At 47.0% G+C, this 15880-nt stretch overlaps 1 non-coding gene across 1 annotated transcript; it reads right to left on the reverse strand.

The window, feature by feature from the left end:
* Positions 1-15765: 15765 nt before the first annotated feature.
* On the reverse strand, positions 15766-15838 carry Trnav-aac (transfer RNA valine (anticodon AAC)). The gene has a single exon. It is a non-coding gene; the product is annotated as a tRNA-Val (tRNA).
* Between the last annotated feature and the right edge of the window lie 42 nt (positions 15839-15880).

A 15880-nucleotide genomic window follows, 5' to 3' on the forward strand; every position in this document is an offset into this window, starting at 1 on the left:
GAGCACAGGTGTTCGAATTAATCATGAATGCCTTACTACCGTTTCTATCAGAGCCCTTGAAGGTGTAGCCACGGGATTTAGTCCTGAACAAATTAATCATCTTAGATGTGTTTCGATTTCTCGAGCAAGTAATGTCCGCCACTGAATATTCCAGCTCAAGGGCTAGAATGCTCCAATCTGCCGTAGGCAATTCTTAAAAACTCTAAAACTTGAAAATTATCACTAGGTATGTGCTACACGTAATTTCATGTCGAGAAACGGGACATTTACTAAAATACCGACTAACGCGCGTTGACTTGAAGCTCCTCTCCGATGTCAACGTGCTGAGGGCAGTGCTGTCATCGGCTGAAGTAGTTCTCGAACTTCTATCAAGCTCCTCAACAATCAATGCGATGAGAATTGCTTAAGAAACACCTCTCCGGGCCTGCACCTTCCACTTGACGATGAAGGTGCCTAATGGCGAGGTGAATGCCTAGGAACCAGAGAACAGCGACGTAAACGTGCAGTGAATTTATATTTATTGAGTATTTTGGCAAAGAAATCATCTATGCGCTGGTAGTTGTATAGCCAGTATGTGTCCTTGGGACAAATCAGTATTCACTGCAGGGGCGTAGCCAGAATTGTGTTTCGGGAGGGGGGGGGGGGGGGGGGGGGGGCTCCAGACCAGGGCTCCACTGGGCTTGGCGGCTCGCTGAGCTTGGTACAGGAGGGCCTGTTGGCTCTCCAGGTCCTCACTTGCGAGCAGTGCCTCCCACTGCCGTACGCTGTCAGCCTTAAAAGGGGTGAGTGATGTCTCTCGGCATAGCCATACAGTCCCACGTTATGTGAGCGAGCGTGGGTTTTGCTCCACATCACGGGCAGGTGTCTGTGTAATGCGCCCGGTGCATATTGCATAGGAGATTTAGGTGTGCTTATGAGTTCGTTTGGATGCGACACCAGTCCCGCGATTCTATTCTGGTTAGTTTGGAGTGCGGAAGGCCGAATGTTCGTCTCTCTCTGTTCTAATTTTCCCATATGTCGCGCACTGCGGACGGAGGTTCCTCTAGGATTCTGGCCGCCACTCAGTCATTACTTCCTCGAGTTATGGGGTCTGCCCTTTCATTCCCATCCAGTCCGTTGTGCACTGGGCAGCAGATTATGCAGTGGTCCAGGTCAGGGCGTGAGCCGAGTATTCTTGTAGCGCTAAGCGGTAGAATTCCCCGCATGAAGAGTCGACACGCTGCCTGTCAAACGAGAGTATTGCATTTTCTGCGGCAAGTGCATAGGCCGCTGCGCCTTCCGCTGTGTGCGAGCGTGCAGCCGTCATTTTTCTTTATGTCAAGAGATTCAGAATTCTACAGAATAGTTCACCGCATAGTATAGATATGGCATGTGTACGCAGTTTTAAGTGTACGAGCAACTCCATTTTTGGTTCACTTAAGCCAGCGCGAACAGGAAGCGGCCTGGTACCTCACAGAATCTCGACTGATCAGTGCACTAGTGATGCAGGAATGAACTCCGATCTTGTTCAGTGCATAGTGCACATAATCAATTTCTCAGGACACGTGAACTCTGACGAGAACTGTCAGCGCATGCAACAGGAGTGCAACGAGAGCGCATGCAACATTTGTTGCGCATTTGTTGCTTCAGAATGAGGCCGCCGCATCATCCGCGCCCAAAACATCACAGAGTGCCAAAGCCTTGACAAACACCGCGACACGTTTTTCCGTACGCAGACATGATTCCCTGTAAATTCCCAATCTAAACGGAAGCACCCAGGAATGACATTGGGATAGTAGCACCGGTTTCTTGATTCATGTCAGCGCGAAGCGACGAGAAAAAAGGGTGGGTAGGGGGGGGGAGTTGTTGCGGAAACAATTTCCGGGGGTTTCAACCCCTCCCCCCCCCCTGGCTACGCCCCTGATTCACTGTGTCGTGTGAAGCGAACAGGTGCACTTTTACGCAAATTTGTAGTGACTTACAATTTATTCAAACACCATTCTTACACGAATGTTACGCAAATGTGGGTATAATCATGATTCATTTTAGGGGTAAAGAATTAAGACTTGAAGGAGTGCAAAGAACCATTTCGTCACTATCATAGATTCAAGGGAGAAGAAAATGACTTACCATTAACTGCGAACGACGCGATCTCGAGACAGACGACGCATCCCTCGAAGCAGGCGCTGTTGATTCTGGTGGAGGCTGGGAAACCCGCGCAGCAAGCCTTCGGCCGCCTTTGTTTTCGCTTTCACCGATCGCAACTTAAAAATAGCAGCCGTGTGCGATGCTGCGCCCAGCAATGTTATGGGCCTAGATAAACAGCCGCCCTTCTCGAAATGCCGCGGACGCTCTGAGGCCGTTGGTTTAGACGCTTATGCGTGGTGGCGCCACTGTCTTTATTTCGGCATTGTGGCTACTCATCTTTTGCAAAATTCTCCGCGACAAGGGTCTTCCTGGCAAAGCCAGTCCACTCCCGCCCCGCCCCTCCCCCCGCCCCCCCCAAAAAAGAAACAATGAGCATCTGTGAGCATTGTCCTGCGAACGCAGATTTGTTTGCGGCCGACAGAGAACGAGTTGTAGACAGACTGTGGTGGCTCAGTGGCGTACTGCACCACAGCGGTGTACCGCTGAACGCGATATCGCGTGTTTTACTACCGACAGCGGTAGCCGCACTCCGAAAGGGGCGCAATCCAAGAATGAGCAATGCGCGCACGTAAAAGAACCACAGATGGTCAAAAGTAATCCGGACCCCCAATACAAATGGTATATATTTCCAAGCCATATAGTTCTGGCTTTCGAATGCGAACGCCGGAAGTGTAATTTTCGAATGCTCTTCCTACAGTTCGCCAGGTGACCCTATTCTGGCCACTTCACGAGTTGGGGCCAAATTGAGTTTGAGTTTATTCAACCACATGGTACATGAGAAATGTGCATTTGTGGTTGGGTATGACTCGAAAAAAGCTGCATAGAAGCAGCTTGACGAGCCCCATCACCCCTAAAACAAAAGAAAAACAACAAGCACCGGCAGCAGAAAACAATGGCACATAAAAGTACATAGGCATATGTGGTCTTTCACAAGAAATTGCGAATAAAATATTTACATAACACGAAAACTAGCTGCGCTTTAATTGTTGAAATGAACACATCATTTATATAACTCTGTTTTTGATAAAGTACTCAAGTTCACAATTGTTAGTTTCCGCCTATTTAATACATTTAGAACGTTTATGGATATAATGAAGAACAGCTAAGTAAGGATATAATGAAGAAGTGTGAAAAGAGACAGTACGTCAGCACGATTACTTCGGCTAGGAAGAGATGGCAGTGCCGATAATCCAACGGTGCTAGAACGAGGTACAGTACAGGTGTATGAAAGTGATGATGGTATATGCCAAGAAACGTTTCGTAGACCCGTTCTTCGATGTCACTGTTGAATATAGAAGTTCTATTCTATACCAGCGATGCGTATTCAAGTTAAGGTACGCCGATTGTTGTGTAGAACTTGCGGAACGGTGTAGGACAATATAATTCCCGTCATAGTCTGCAAACAGAGCTGAGAGAGCACAGACCCCGCATTGCAACGCGATTAGTGTGAACCAAAGGTGTAAGGTTGTATCTAAGAGTAAAAGCAGATCGTTGATCCCATTGGCCTTACACAATGGTACAGGCTCTACAGAATATGAAAAAATAAATGTATGCCGCTCTACACTAGTTGCTCACTGGCGATCATGAATTCTTGTTCCCTTGCCAGGCTATTGAACATTACCTTGGTCTTCTGCACACTAATCTTCAACTCTACTCTTACACTTTCTTGGTTAAGATCATCAATTATTTGTTGCTATCATCGCCAGTGTTGCTATACCGGACAATATAATCTGCAAGTGGCTGATATACTCTCTGTTCCTCAGTCCTAAGCCTTCCCAGTCGTGAATACAGTGAATAAGATTAGACAGATTGGCGTTTCTTTTTAAAGTACATTCTCTACTTTACTTTTTGGAGAAATAAGGTAACTGCGAAACCTTTGCAGGCATGTGCTCCTTGATTAAGCGATACGTCCATGACGGCTGGTATCCCTACTGAATTAAATGCACTTTCACAATCTATAAAAGCAATATAGAGAGACTGGTTGTCCTGTGCATATTTCTCAATTACCTCATTGGTGACATGGACGTGATCCAGTGTAGAATATCCCTTCCTGACGCCAGCCTGTATTCTTGGTTGCTAGAAATCATTTGTTGCCCTGATTCTATAGAAAATTATCCTGGTGCATATTTTACACAATACTGAAAGCAAGCTAATAGGCCTATAATTCTTCAATTCTTTAACGTCTCCCTTCTTATGGATTAGTATAATGTTGGCATTGTTCCAGCTTTCTGGGGTGTGGTACATTTGAAGTGGCGAGACGTTGCGTAAAAGGTGCACAAACTTTTCAACCATATCTCCTCAGTCTTTATTAATTGACTGTTATTCCGTCTTCACCAAAAGGCTTTCCACATGACATAACTTGCAAGGCCCTTATAACTGCGTCGCTAGTTACAGAAGGAGCCTCTGTATCTTTGTCATCACTACTTCCAACGAAAGTTACGTGGCTGCTCTGGGTACTGTCATCATCATCATCATCAGCCTATATTTATGTCTACGGCAGGACGAAGGCCTGTCCCTGCGATCTCCAATTACCCCTGTCTTGTCCTAGCTGATTCCAACCTGCATCTGCAAATTTCCTAACTTCATCACCCCCCCCCCTAGTTTTCGGCCGTCCTCGACTGCACTTCCCTTTTTTGGTATCCATTCTGTAACTCTAATGGTCCACCCGTTATAGATCCTACACATTACATGGCCTGCCCAGCTCCATTTTTTCACTTAATATCAATTAGAATATCGGCTATCCCCCTTTGTTCTCTGACCGACACCGTTCTTTTCCTGTCTCTTAACGTTACGCCTAACATGTTTCGTTCCATCGCTCTTTGTGCGGCCCTCAACTTGTTCTCGAGCGTCTTTGTTGATCTCCAAGTTTCTGTCCCATACGTTAGCACCGGTAGAATGCAATGATTGCACACTTTTCTTTTCAAAGACAGTGGTAAACTCCAGTAAGAATTTGGCGATGCCTGCCGTATGCACTCCAACCCAATTTTCTCTTCTGTAAACTTCCGTCTCATGATCAGGGTCCCCTGTGAGTAACTGGCCCAGATAACGTACTTCTTTACAGACTCTAGAGGCTCACCGGCGATCCTGAATTCTTGTTCCCTTGCCAAGTATTGAACATTACCTTTGTTTTCCGCATATTAATCTTCAAGCTCACTCTTACACTTTCTCGGTTAAGGTCCTTAATACTTTGTTGTAATTTGTCCCCATTGTTGCTGAATAGGAATATGTCATCTGTAAACTGGAGATTGCTGAGATATTCGCCGTTGATTCACCCTCCTAAGCCTTCCCAGTCTAAAAGCTTGAATACTTCTTCTAAGCATGCAGTGAATAGCACTGGAGAGATGGTGTGTCGTTGCATCACCCCATTCTTGATAGGTAACTTTCTACTTTTCTTGTGGAGAACCAAGGTAGCTGTGGAATCCGTGTTGATATTTGCCAATATCTTCACGTATGCATCCTGTACTCCTGATTACGCAATGCCTCTATAACTGCTCGTATCTATACTGAATCAGCTGTCTTTTCATAATCCATGAAAGCCATATAGAGAGGTTGAGTGTACTCCGCATATTCTCGATTACCTGGTTGATGTCATGGATATGATCCATTGTAGAATATCCCTTCTGAAGCCAGCCTGTTTTCTTGGTTGGCTGAAGTCAAGTGTTGCCCTGATTCTATTGGAAGTTATATTGGTGAATATTTATACAATACTGAAAGCAAGGTAATGGGTCTATAATTTTTCAATTCTTTAACGGCTACCTTTTATGGATTAGTATAATGTTAGCAGTCTTCCAGCTCTCCGGTACACTTGAAGTCGTGAGGCATTGCGCATAAAGGGCCGCAAGCTTTTCAAGCTGATATCTTCTCCATGTTTGATTAAATCGACTTATTCCACCTCTCCAGCAGCTTTTCCCATGGTCATGTCTTGCAAGGCCCCTCTAACTTCATTGCTAGTAATAGAAGCCTCTGTATCCTGTTCCTCACTACTTCGAATGAAAGTAGCTTGGCTGCCCTGGCTACAGTACAGGGGCCGTATTCTGAAACGTTCCACTTCGGCGATAGTTCGCCTGTCGCCTTTAGGTGAGCGCTGATGGCTGGTTGAGCAAAACCGGAAAATAAATCTCCCATCTAGTAGTTCCGGTGCACGTCATTTTGACGTCACGGTGTGATTGGGTGCTCCCGACATACAGGGTGTTTCATTTTAGCTGCACCAAATTCTTAACAAGTGCCTGTCGCAGATAGCACAATTATAATAGTTGATCTAAACTACTCGATGAGGCGGCCATTACTTCCACGAGAAATCACACGCCTAATTGAAGAATTAGGATAATTACGCTAATTACTTTTTAATTAATTATTTTACGGCACATCCTTCAATCTACGAATTATAGCCACTGAGTTCGCAAGGGTATATCCACTTGGAACGAATTCTCAGGACTGAACCAGTTTCGAGATGTTTTTCAGTGTCCGACGAAATGCATGGGTTCCAGTTAACTTTTTGAGGAAAACGCTGTTTTATGCATTGAAGGACAAAGTTACCTGGAACGCCCATGCATTTCGTCGGACACTTTGAAATTAATATCTCGAAACTGGTTCAATCCTTAGAATTCGTTCCAAGTGGATATGCTTTGCGAACAAAGCGGCTATATTTCGTAGATTGAAAGATGTGCCGTAACATAATTAATTAAAAAGTTAATTAGCGTAATTATCTTATTTCTTCAATTAGGCGTGTTGATTTCTCGTGGAAGTAATGGTCCCCATCGAGTAGTTTAGATCAACGATTATAATTGTGCTATCTGCCACAGGCAATTTTTCAAAATTTGGTGCAGCTAAAATGAAACACCCTGTATATAGAATAAACGAACACGCCTGTGTCCTATTGTGGCCCATACATTCGAAAATAACATACCCGATCCACTCTGCACTCGCACGGTGTACTTTTTTGAGTGTTGCAAAGCGTTCGAGTGCGCGTGTTGGTAGTGCTACAGACGTCACGGGTAAGCAGACGGTTGTGATTTACTGAACATGACTACCGCCTAGGCGAACTATCGCCGAGGAGGAGGAACAACTTTATTAAAAAACACCAGTCAACGTCGGGAGAGAAATCCTTCTCCACCGTCGCCCCTATCCGTCGGCTGGAATACCTTGAGACACAGCAGCAGCAAGGGCTTGACTGATGATGTCCTGCTGGACGTTGGGGTCTGGGCTGCGGAGCAAAGCCTCCCAGGATTCTAGAGTGCGCGAGCTATCATGCTTAAACGGACATGTCCACACCATGTGAACCAGATTTGCTGCCTCATCACAGAATTTGCACTTTGAATCGAATACTCTTGGATGCCACTTGCTGTAGAGTACGGGGTTTGGGAAAACCCCCGTCTGTAATTTCCTCCACATAACCTCATCTTTCTTACTGAGTGTTCTGTCCGCTGCCGGGTAAATTTGTCGATTTAGTCTGTAGTATACTGTGATTTCCTGGTATGCGCGCATATCCTCTCTTCTGTTTATAGTTTCGGTGACTTGGGAGGTTCCGGGGGTCGACCGGTAAGTGAGACCTCGGGCGACCGAATGAGCCTCCTCGTTCCCTCTAGGTCCCTGGTGAGCTGGTGCCCAAACGAGCAGAACAAGCTGCCTGGGTCCCCCGTCCCTGTGTAATATACGGATGGCAGTCTCCGTCACCCTCCCCGATTCGTAATTTCGCACGGCGTTTTTGGAGTCGCTGATGACCACCTTTGCCCCCCTTTGGCTGACGGCCAAGGCTATAGCCATTTGCTCAGCTTCAACCGTCTCGACGCCACTGACTGTGCAGCACGCCATTGGTGTTCCATCTTCTCTAACCGCCACGGCCGCATATGCCGCTTTGCTGTCATATTCTGCAGCGTCCGTATATAGGACGTCCTGTCGACCAGTATACCTAGTTTGTAATGCCTCTGCCCTGTCTTTACGTCTGCCGTCGTGAAAGGAAGGGTTCATGTTTCTGGGTAGCGGAGGTATTTTTATCTTGTCCCTGATCTGTCTGGGGATGTCTCTTGAGCGCACTTGCTCATGTTTGGGCTCGTAGCCCAATTTCTCTAAAATTTTCCTCCCCGTTTTAGATCCAAGTAGCCTTTGATGCTGCGTGGTAAGGGCAGCCTCAATCAGTTCCTCGAGAGTGTTCGATACCCCTAGCCTCATCAGTTTGTCGGTGGACGTGTTCTGGGGGAGTCCGAGCGCGACCTTGACACTTTTCCTAATAATGATTTCGAGTTTGTTCCGTTCTGCTCCACTGAGCTTGAGGTAGGGTGCCACGTACACTATCTTACTGATTACGAAGGCTTGCACTAGCCTCAGGAGATTCGCCGCCTTCATCCCAGCGTGCCTGTTCGCTATTCGTCTGATGAGACGACACGTCTGATTTGAACTGGCTTCTAATCTAGCAAGCGTTTCATAGTTCTTCCGGTTTGCCTGAATCCTCAGCCCGAGGACGCGGATACTGTCGACCGCGGGGATCTCTGCGCCGTTGACGTACAGCTGGATGCCAGCCTCGCGCTTTTGGTGAAGCCGTCGCTTTCCGGGGGGCATTAAGAACAGTACTTCCGACTTTTCGGCCGAACATCTAAGTCCTTTGGGTTTCAGGTACTCCTCGATGATGTCAATTGCAATTTGCAGGGAACTTTCTATTTGCCCATCACTGCCCTTGTTCATCCATAATGTTAAGTCATCCGCATATATGGTGTGGTTTAGATTCTCAATTTCCCCCAACTGTTCGGGGAGTCTCAACATCGCAATGTTGAAGAGGGTAGGTGATAAAACCGAGCCCTGCGGCGTCCCCACGTTACCCAGTTCAATGTTCTCTATAGATTTTTCCCCTATCTTGAGAGTGGCTTTCCTGTTGGTAAGAAAGTCCTTGATGTAATGGTACACTTTCTCCCCGACATTGAGTGAGTTCAAATTCTCCAAGATAGACACGTGCCTCACGTTGTCAAATGCCTTTGCCACATCTAACCCCACGATCACTTTCGTGTCTCGCGTTTGCTTGTCTATAATTTCATCCTTGAGCTGCAGCATCACGTCGCATGCCGACAGCTTTGGTCTAAAACCGATCATGGTGTCCGGATACAGTCCATTTTCCTCCATGTACCTATTCAGCCGCGTCTGAACGACGTGCTCCATAAGCTTACCCACGCAGGAGGTGAGCGATATAGGCCTGAGGTTCTCGAAGGCCAGTTTTTTACCCGGCTTGGGAATAAAAATGAGGTCGGCGAGTTTCCACTCCTACGGTATCGTCCCCTTCTCCCAGCACTCCTGCATGTACGTTGCGAGGTTGGCGATTGAGCTGTCGTCTAAGTTACGGAGCATTTTGTTGCTCACTCTGTCCGGCCCTGCCGCTGACTTAGTCTTTAGCCGATTAATCTCTGCTCTGACCTCAGCCAGGGAGATCGGGGCGTCTAATTCCGAATTCTCTCCTCCTCCGTAGGCCGGGAGGGGTTCAAGTCCGGCGGGATTGATGTACCTATTCCTAACTTCTTCTAAGAGTTCTTTCTTAGTGCCATCAAATTGATGCGCCATTCTTTCCAGCTGTTGTGCGGACGCTGACTTTCTGCTATCCGGATCTAAGAGGTGACGAAGAAGTCGCCACGTTCCCGCGGTACTCATATTCCTCTCCATCTGATCGCAGACGTTCCCCCAATTTTGCTTCGTGAGCGTGATTGCGTGTTCTTCAATTTCCTTGTTTAAAGCCGCTATCTGTTTCCTGATATTTAGAGCCCATCTCTTCTGTCGAAGTCGATCCTCAAGCCTTTTCTTTTTCCTCCAGAGGTTAACTAATCTCCTGTCTAGCGCTTTGTTGTCCCCCTCAATTTCCACTGCTTCGGTGGCTTCTTTCACAGTGCGCACTACGCCATCGCTCCACTGCGCAATATCAGAGATGGGAGACGGGTCGTCCCTGAGTGCCCTGAAAAAGTCCCAATTTACGGCCTCTACACTCCGTTTCCGGGGGGTTGCCGGGCCTCCCTCTACCACCACTTCTATGATTTTGTGATCGCTGCCCAAGTCCTCCTTTGAATTGCACCACGTGGCTCCAGTGCCGCTCCCCGTCAAAGTGAGGTCGGGTGTCGTGTCACACGCGACACTAGTTCCCTTCCTCGTAGGCTGCATCGGGTCGGTTATTAAATCCAGATTATGAGTTTGTATGTCGTCCCACAATTTCCTGCCCTTGATCGAAGTCTGCTTATATCCCCATGCCGTGTGGTGAGCATTAAAGTCCCCCACAATCAACAGCGGGTTGTTCTTAATCATACGTCGCGTCGTCGCGAAGAGATCCCCGAAGTCGCATTTTCTTTGTCTGGGAGAGCTGTAGACATTTAATACAAACAAGCTACCGTCTCTCTTTCTTCGCGGTATCAGTTCTACGAGAACGTGGTCGATTTGTGTACTCCCAGTGTCATGCTGTACCGCCGTGACGTTTCGCCTGACTAGGGTGGCCACCTGCGTGTTTTCGCCCTCGCCTGCATAAGATTTGTACCCCGACAATTTTGCCTTTCTGCCGCATTCCTGTAGTGCTATTAGCTCCGGTCGATCCCCGTTCCTTAGGAATTCCTGTAGGACCGCACGATTGCGCGTGAAGCCTCTACAGTTCCATTGCCAAACGGTGTTTTTATTGGATCTATGAGCCATGACTCCCAACTAGCTGATTCATCTGACTTCCTAATACTTGCTGGGTGAGCTCTTCATATGCCCGATCCCTCTTCGCAAATTCTGCCTTAAGTTCTTCAGTGAGTTTATTATCCCTCTGATGCAGTCGCTCTGTGAGATTGTTATCTCGCTGATGCAACTGCTGTGTCAGATTTTGGAACATCCCCAACATGCGTTCCTCGAAGGCCTTGCGCCATTCATCGTCCTGACTAGATTTGGTCTCAAATGTTTCCTCCAGTTTCGCTATTTTAATGTCTATCACTGTCTCTATGTCCTTATCTATTATGGGCTTCTCCATTTCCTTCGCCCTCTTCTTAGCAGGGGGCGGAGCCGCCATCTGTTCCTCTGATCCTTCTACATTTGGCTTTTGAGACACTTGCGGTTGTTTAACCGGTGCTGTATTAGGTTTAAGAGCTATTTTAAGCTCCTCAATTTGCCTACTCATCGCTGCTAGCTGTTCTTTAAGCATGCGATTCTCTTCCTTAATCTGAAACATTTCCTCATCGCGTTTATCCTGGGAGGCCTTGCCGGCCCAACCCACCTTTCTGTTCGGCGACGGGGCTCTCAATGGATTGTTGACGACAGCGCCGCCGGAGGTCCCCGCATTCTGTTGCTTCTCCCCTTCCTGCCGTTGCGGCAGTCGTGGGAAGGAATCCGACCTCCCTCTCGACATGCTCCGCTGTCTTGACGGACTCCTGGATCTCCCTTGATTGTTTTCCCATCTGCTCCTTCCTACTTCGGCCTCCTTCGCCTTACGCTCTTCCTCCTCCAAGCGCAGCTTAGCCTCCCATTGCCTCTTCTTTATCGTGTAAGGGGTCCTGAAAGCTTCCTTGCATTTCCGGTCCGCTGTGAAATGTCCTTTGCCGCACAACTTACACTTGGGCTCACATGCGTGATCCTCAGGTGGAGACGTCATTCCGTATCCCCGACATTGAACTTGTTCGCTGACACATACGTCCGATCTGTATCCTAGCTCGCCACATTGGTAGCACACCTCGTAGCGTTTCTTGTAGAGCACGCACTTCAGAGGTACGCCATAACAGTACATCCACCTCCGCACTGTCTCGTTTTTGAAGGTGACGATTGCCGAGCTGGAGTTGCCAATCTTCCTAACGCCAAGTATCGGTGGGTTCCTCAGGTTACCGAAGGCCTCTGTCAGTTCCTCTATTGTCAATCTCGGGTCGATTCCGTGCACCACACCCCGCCCGTTGTCTTCGTGCGGCGCGAGGTACGCCGTGACTTCGTAGTCCTTGTCTTCGATCTTGATAGACTTAATCTTGGTCACCTTCCAAACAGTGTCCATGTCTGGGGTGCTGAAAATCAGAGTGCCTTGCTTGTCGTTGACAATCATCACGTCCTTTTCTTGCCCCTTAACCCACGGAATTTGCGCTGCCATGCGCACCGCAGCACTCAGCCTGGTAGTTGGAACTTTTGCGAGCCCCAGCCCGTTCTTCGGCCGAAGGATTATTTTGTAGTCGTTCGCCGGTAATCGTGGGAGGTGCGACGCAACTGAGCGCTCCGCGATCTTCTGCCCCAGCTTCCTATACGCGGCGTTCGCCGCTGCCGCCTTCTTGCCCTCCCCGGACTCGCCACAGCGTTCCGCCCGCTCGCCGTTATTCTGGCTTTCTCGCCGTTCGTCTCTCGCAAGGTCCTGCAGCTCTTTGACATGTTTCCCCACTTTCGTGATCCAATCCGCTGTTCTCAATTCTTCGGGGGTAATTTCGGTACCCTCTACGGTCACCTCCATGGTCATCGTGCCTCCACAGCGGAGTTCCGCAGCGGGCGCCGGGGGCAACGGCCGCCGCCGAGCCGCCGCGTTTGTTCAAGGCTATCGTTTGCCTTCGCTAGGCGCGAGACGCGGTCGACATAAAAGTGGCCGTAAAATATCCAAAAGTCCACTTACAGTCATAAAATTGAAGTCCAGGTGATCCTTGGGACTTCCGATAGGCGATCACATCACTTATTTCTATGAATCGGCACTGTTTCCACCAGACAAAGCAACTTTTCACGGAGCCGACTTGAACCACGTCCGCACTCCCTGGCCCCCTGGCGGCTACCTCTGGAAGAGAAAAAAAATCTTTTTTTTTTTTTTACTTACAGATTGTACCGTATCTTTCAGCCTCACGTTCTCGAGGTTTAATCAGCTGCAGTATATAAGCAATAAAAGGCCGAAATCATTGTTTCTCCCACGGGAACATCAGTAATCCGGCCCATTGCCTGTGCTGCTATTTTTCCACTGGTGCCCATGCACTTACCTTGATTTGTGCGATATGGTTCTATGATGTCATTTAGTATGCAAATATACAGGGTGTTTCATTTTAGCTGAACCAAATTTTTAAAAATTGCCTGTTGCAGATTGCACAATTATATAATAATCCTTGACCTAAACTACTCGATGAGGCGGTCATTACTTCCAAGATAAAACCGAACGCCTAATTGAAGAATTAACATAATTACACTAATTAACTTTTTCATTCTTATTTTACGGCACATCTTTCAATCTGCGAATTATAGCCGCGAATTCTCAGGACTGAACCAGTTTCGAGATAATAATTTTCAAAGTGTCCAACGAAATCAATCAAATCAAATCAATTTATTCTCCAATTTACATGATTGACGGTCATTTTGGACTAAAAGCTACATACGTAGCTTGACGTGACCCAAAACACCAGGCAAGGCAATAGTACGTCAGCAAACAGTGTGCGCACGTGTACAATAATTCACATATATTTCCAGCTGTCGCTGGAATTCCTCACGGACGAAATAGCTATGAACGGAAAAACAGAATATTTCCGTCACGGCGAGTTAAGAGAATTGGGAAAAGTTTTAACAGAATGCATTTTAAACCACACTACAATAGCAATCATCATCATCATCAGCCTATATAAAATATACAATAGCAATACTAGCTATACAAAACAAGGCAACATCAGCTATACAACATAGCATGAGACTGAATTTTACAAGATTAACATTTGCTAATAAAACGAAACAGGATGTACATTATATACTCAGAGCCATACACGAAGGCAGAATAATAATCACATCAGATACATTACAAGCTAACAACGTATGGGCTGAGTTCTTTCTTACTGAAATTATCGACATTTTTGTATTTGTTCAAAGTAAATGGTAGGTTACGTATTAACGACTGATGCTTATAGAGTGTTCTGAAGTATGGAATTGACCATATCTCAGGATTTCTTGTGTTCGCATTAATGCGACGACGCTCTAAGGAGGATAATTGTTTTATGTAGTTCCAAGCTAATTCTGACGCGGCTGGCCTAGTGGATGGTCAAAACACGTAATTGAATATTTAACATAATTACGCTAATTAACTTTTTAATTATTTATTTTACGGCACATCTTTCAATCTACGAATTATAGCCGCTGAGTTCGCAAGGCGATAGTATCCACTTGGAATGAATTCTCAGGACTGAAGCAGTTTCGAGATATTAATTTTCAAAGTGTCCGACGAAATGAATGGGCGTTCCTGTTAAGTTTTTGGGGAAAACGCTGTTTTATGCATTGAAGCACAAAACTGGCCTTAGCGCTAAAATAATGCAATAGTATGGACACTGGTAATAGTGCAATCGCAAAAGCGGTTGCACTATTACCAGTGTCCTTACCAGTGTCCATAAATTATAATTTATTTTTCCTTACGCGGAAACAATGTTTGTTTTTGTGGAAAATAAAAATAGCGTAGCACTGCCGGTGCAATGCTAAAGAGACAGCGGACCTGATGGGCACCTAGCTAGTCCTGGCTTTTGGGCTAGGCTAAGCACTACCAAGTGATCCCCAGCATTCCCCGTAATTTATTTATAATTGATTGATTATCGATTAGCTATTTATTGGCTTTCGATTTTCTATCGCAAGATATTGGCCACGTATTTGGGCTTGGCTAAGCACTACCAAGTCACCTACAGAAGTTTCCAGAATTTATTGGTTATTGATCAATTATCGACTAGCTATTGATGGGCTATCAATTGCCTATCGATGACTGACTAAGTTTAAGTAGTCCCCATCATTCTTAGCTAGACTTATCCAGGCTCAGTTTCGCTAGTTCACAGGTGTATGTGCCATTGCGCTTGGACCCTTTCTACACTGCTACCAGGATTGGCACACTTTTTGGATTCAGCAGACACATTGCGCCCGGCTGAAACAGCTCGGCTGTTAAAATGAGAACATCATCTGTTTTACTATTTTCTTCGATAAGATATACAGTCATCCGATAAGATATACAGTCAGGAGAGCGGTGTGGATCAGAGAACGGGGATAACCGATATTCTAGTTGACATTAAGCAGAAAAAATGAAGCTGGGCAGGCCATGTAATACGTAGGATGGATAACCGATGGACCATTAGAGCTACAGAATGGATACGAAGAGAAGGGAAGCGCAGTCTAGGACGGCAGAAAACTAGGTGGAGTGATGAAGTTAGAAAATTCGCAGGCGCAAATTGGAATCACTTATTGCAAGACAGGGTTAATGGGAGATCGCAGGAAGAGGCCTTCGTCCTGCAGTGGACATAAATATAGGCTGATGATGATGCTGACAGTCATTTTTCACGTGTGACTTCAGCTTGGCACATAATGCATTGAACCATGCAATGCATAACGGTTGCGTGTGCTCGAAGGCCTACTTAAGTCCTTTAATGAGCGGGCCCGAGTCTGGCCCGTGCCCGTGACTTCAAGCCCGAGTCCGGCCCGGGCCCGCGGCCTCAAGCCCGAGCCCGGCCCGGGCCCGTGGCTTTAAGCCCAGGCCCGGCCCAAGCCCGCCAAAAAAAAAAAAAAAAAAAACACTTCGGACGGCCCGGCCCGGCCCGCGGCCTGGGCCGGGCCCGGGCTTTCGGGCCGGCCCGGGCCCGTGCAGAGCTCTACTCGAGATCCCTACGGCACGTTCTGCTGATCAAAAGCAAAAAAAGTTTTATATAAAGAGCTTATCGTTCAACGCGTGCTTCAAGCCAAAAACTATGTGCCTGCCAGGGATCGAACCTGGGACCTTCCGCGTGTTAGGCGGATGTGATAACCACTACACCACAAGCACAACTTTTTTTTTTTTTTTTTATTTATTGCCGGTCTTCGACGT

Source organism: Dermacentor silvarum, unplaced genomic scaffold (genome assembly GCF_013339745.2).
Source record: "Dermacentor silvarum isolate Dsil-2018 unplaced genomic scaffold, BIME_Dsil_1.4 Seq869, whole genome shotgun sequence".
Classification (NCBI taxonomy): Eukaryota; Metazoa; Arthropoda; class Arachnida; order Ixodida; family Ixodidae; genus Dermacentor; species Dermacentor silvarum.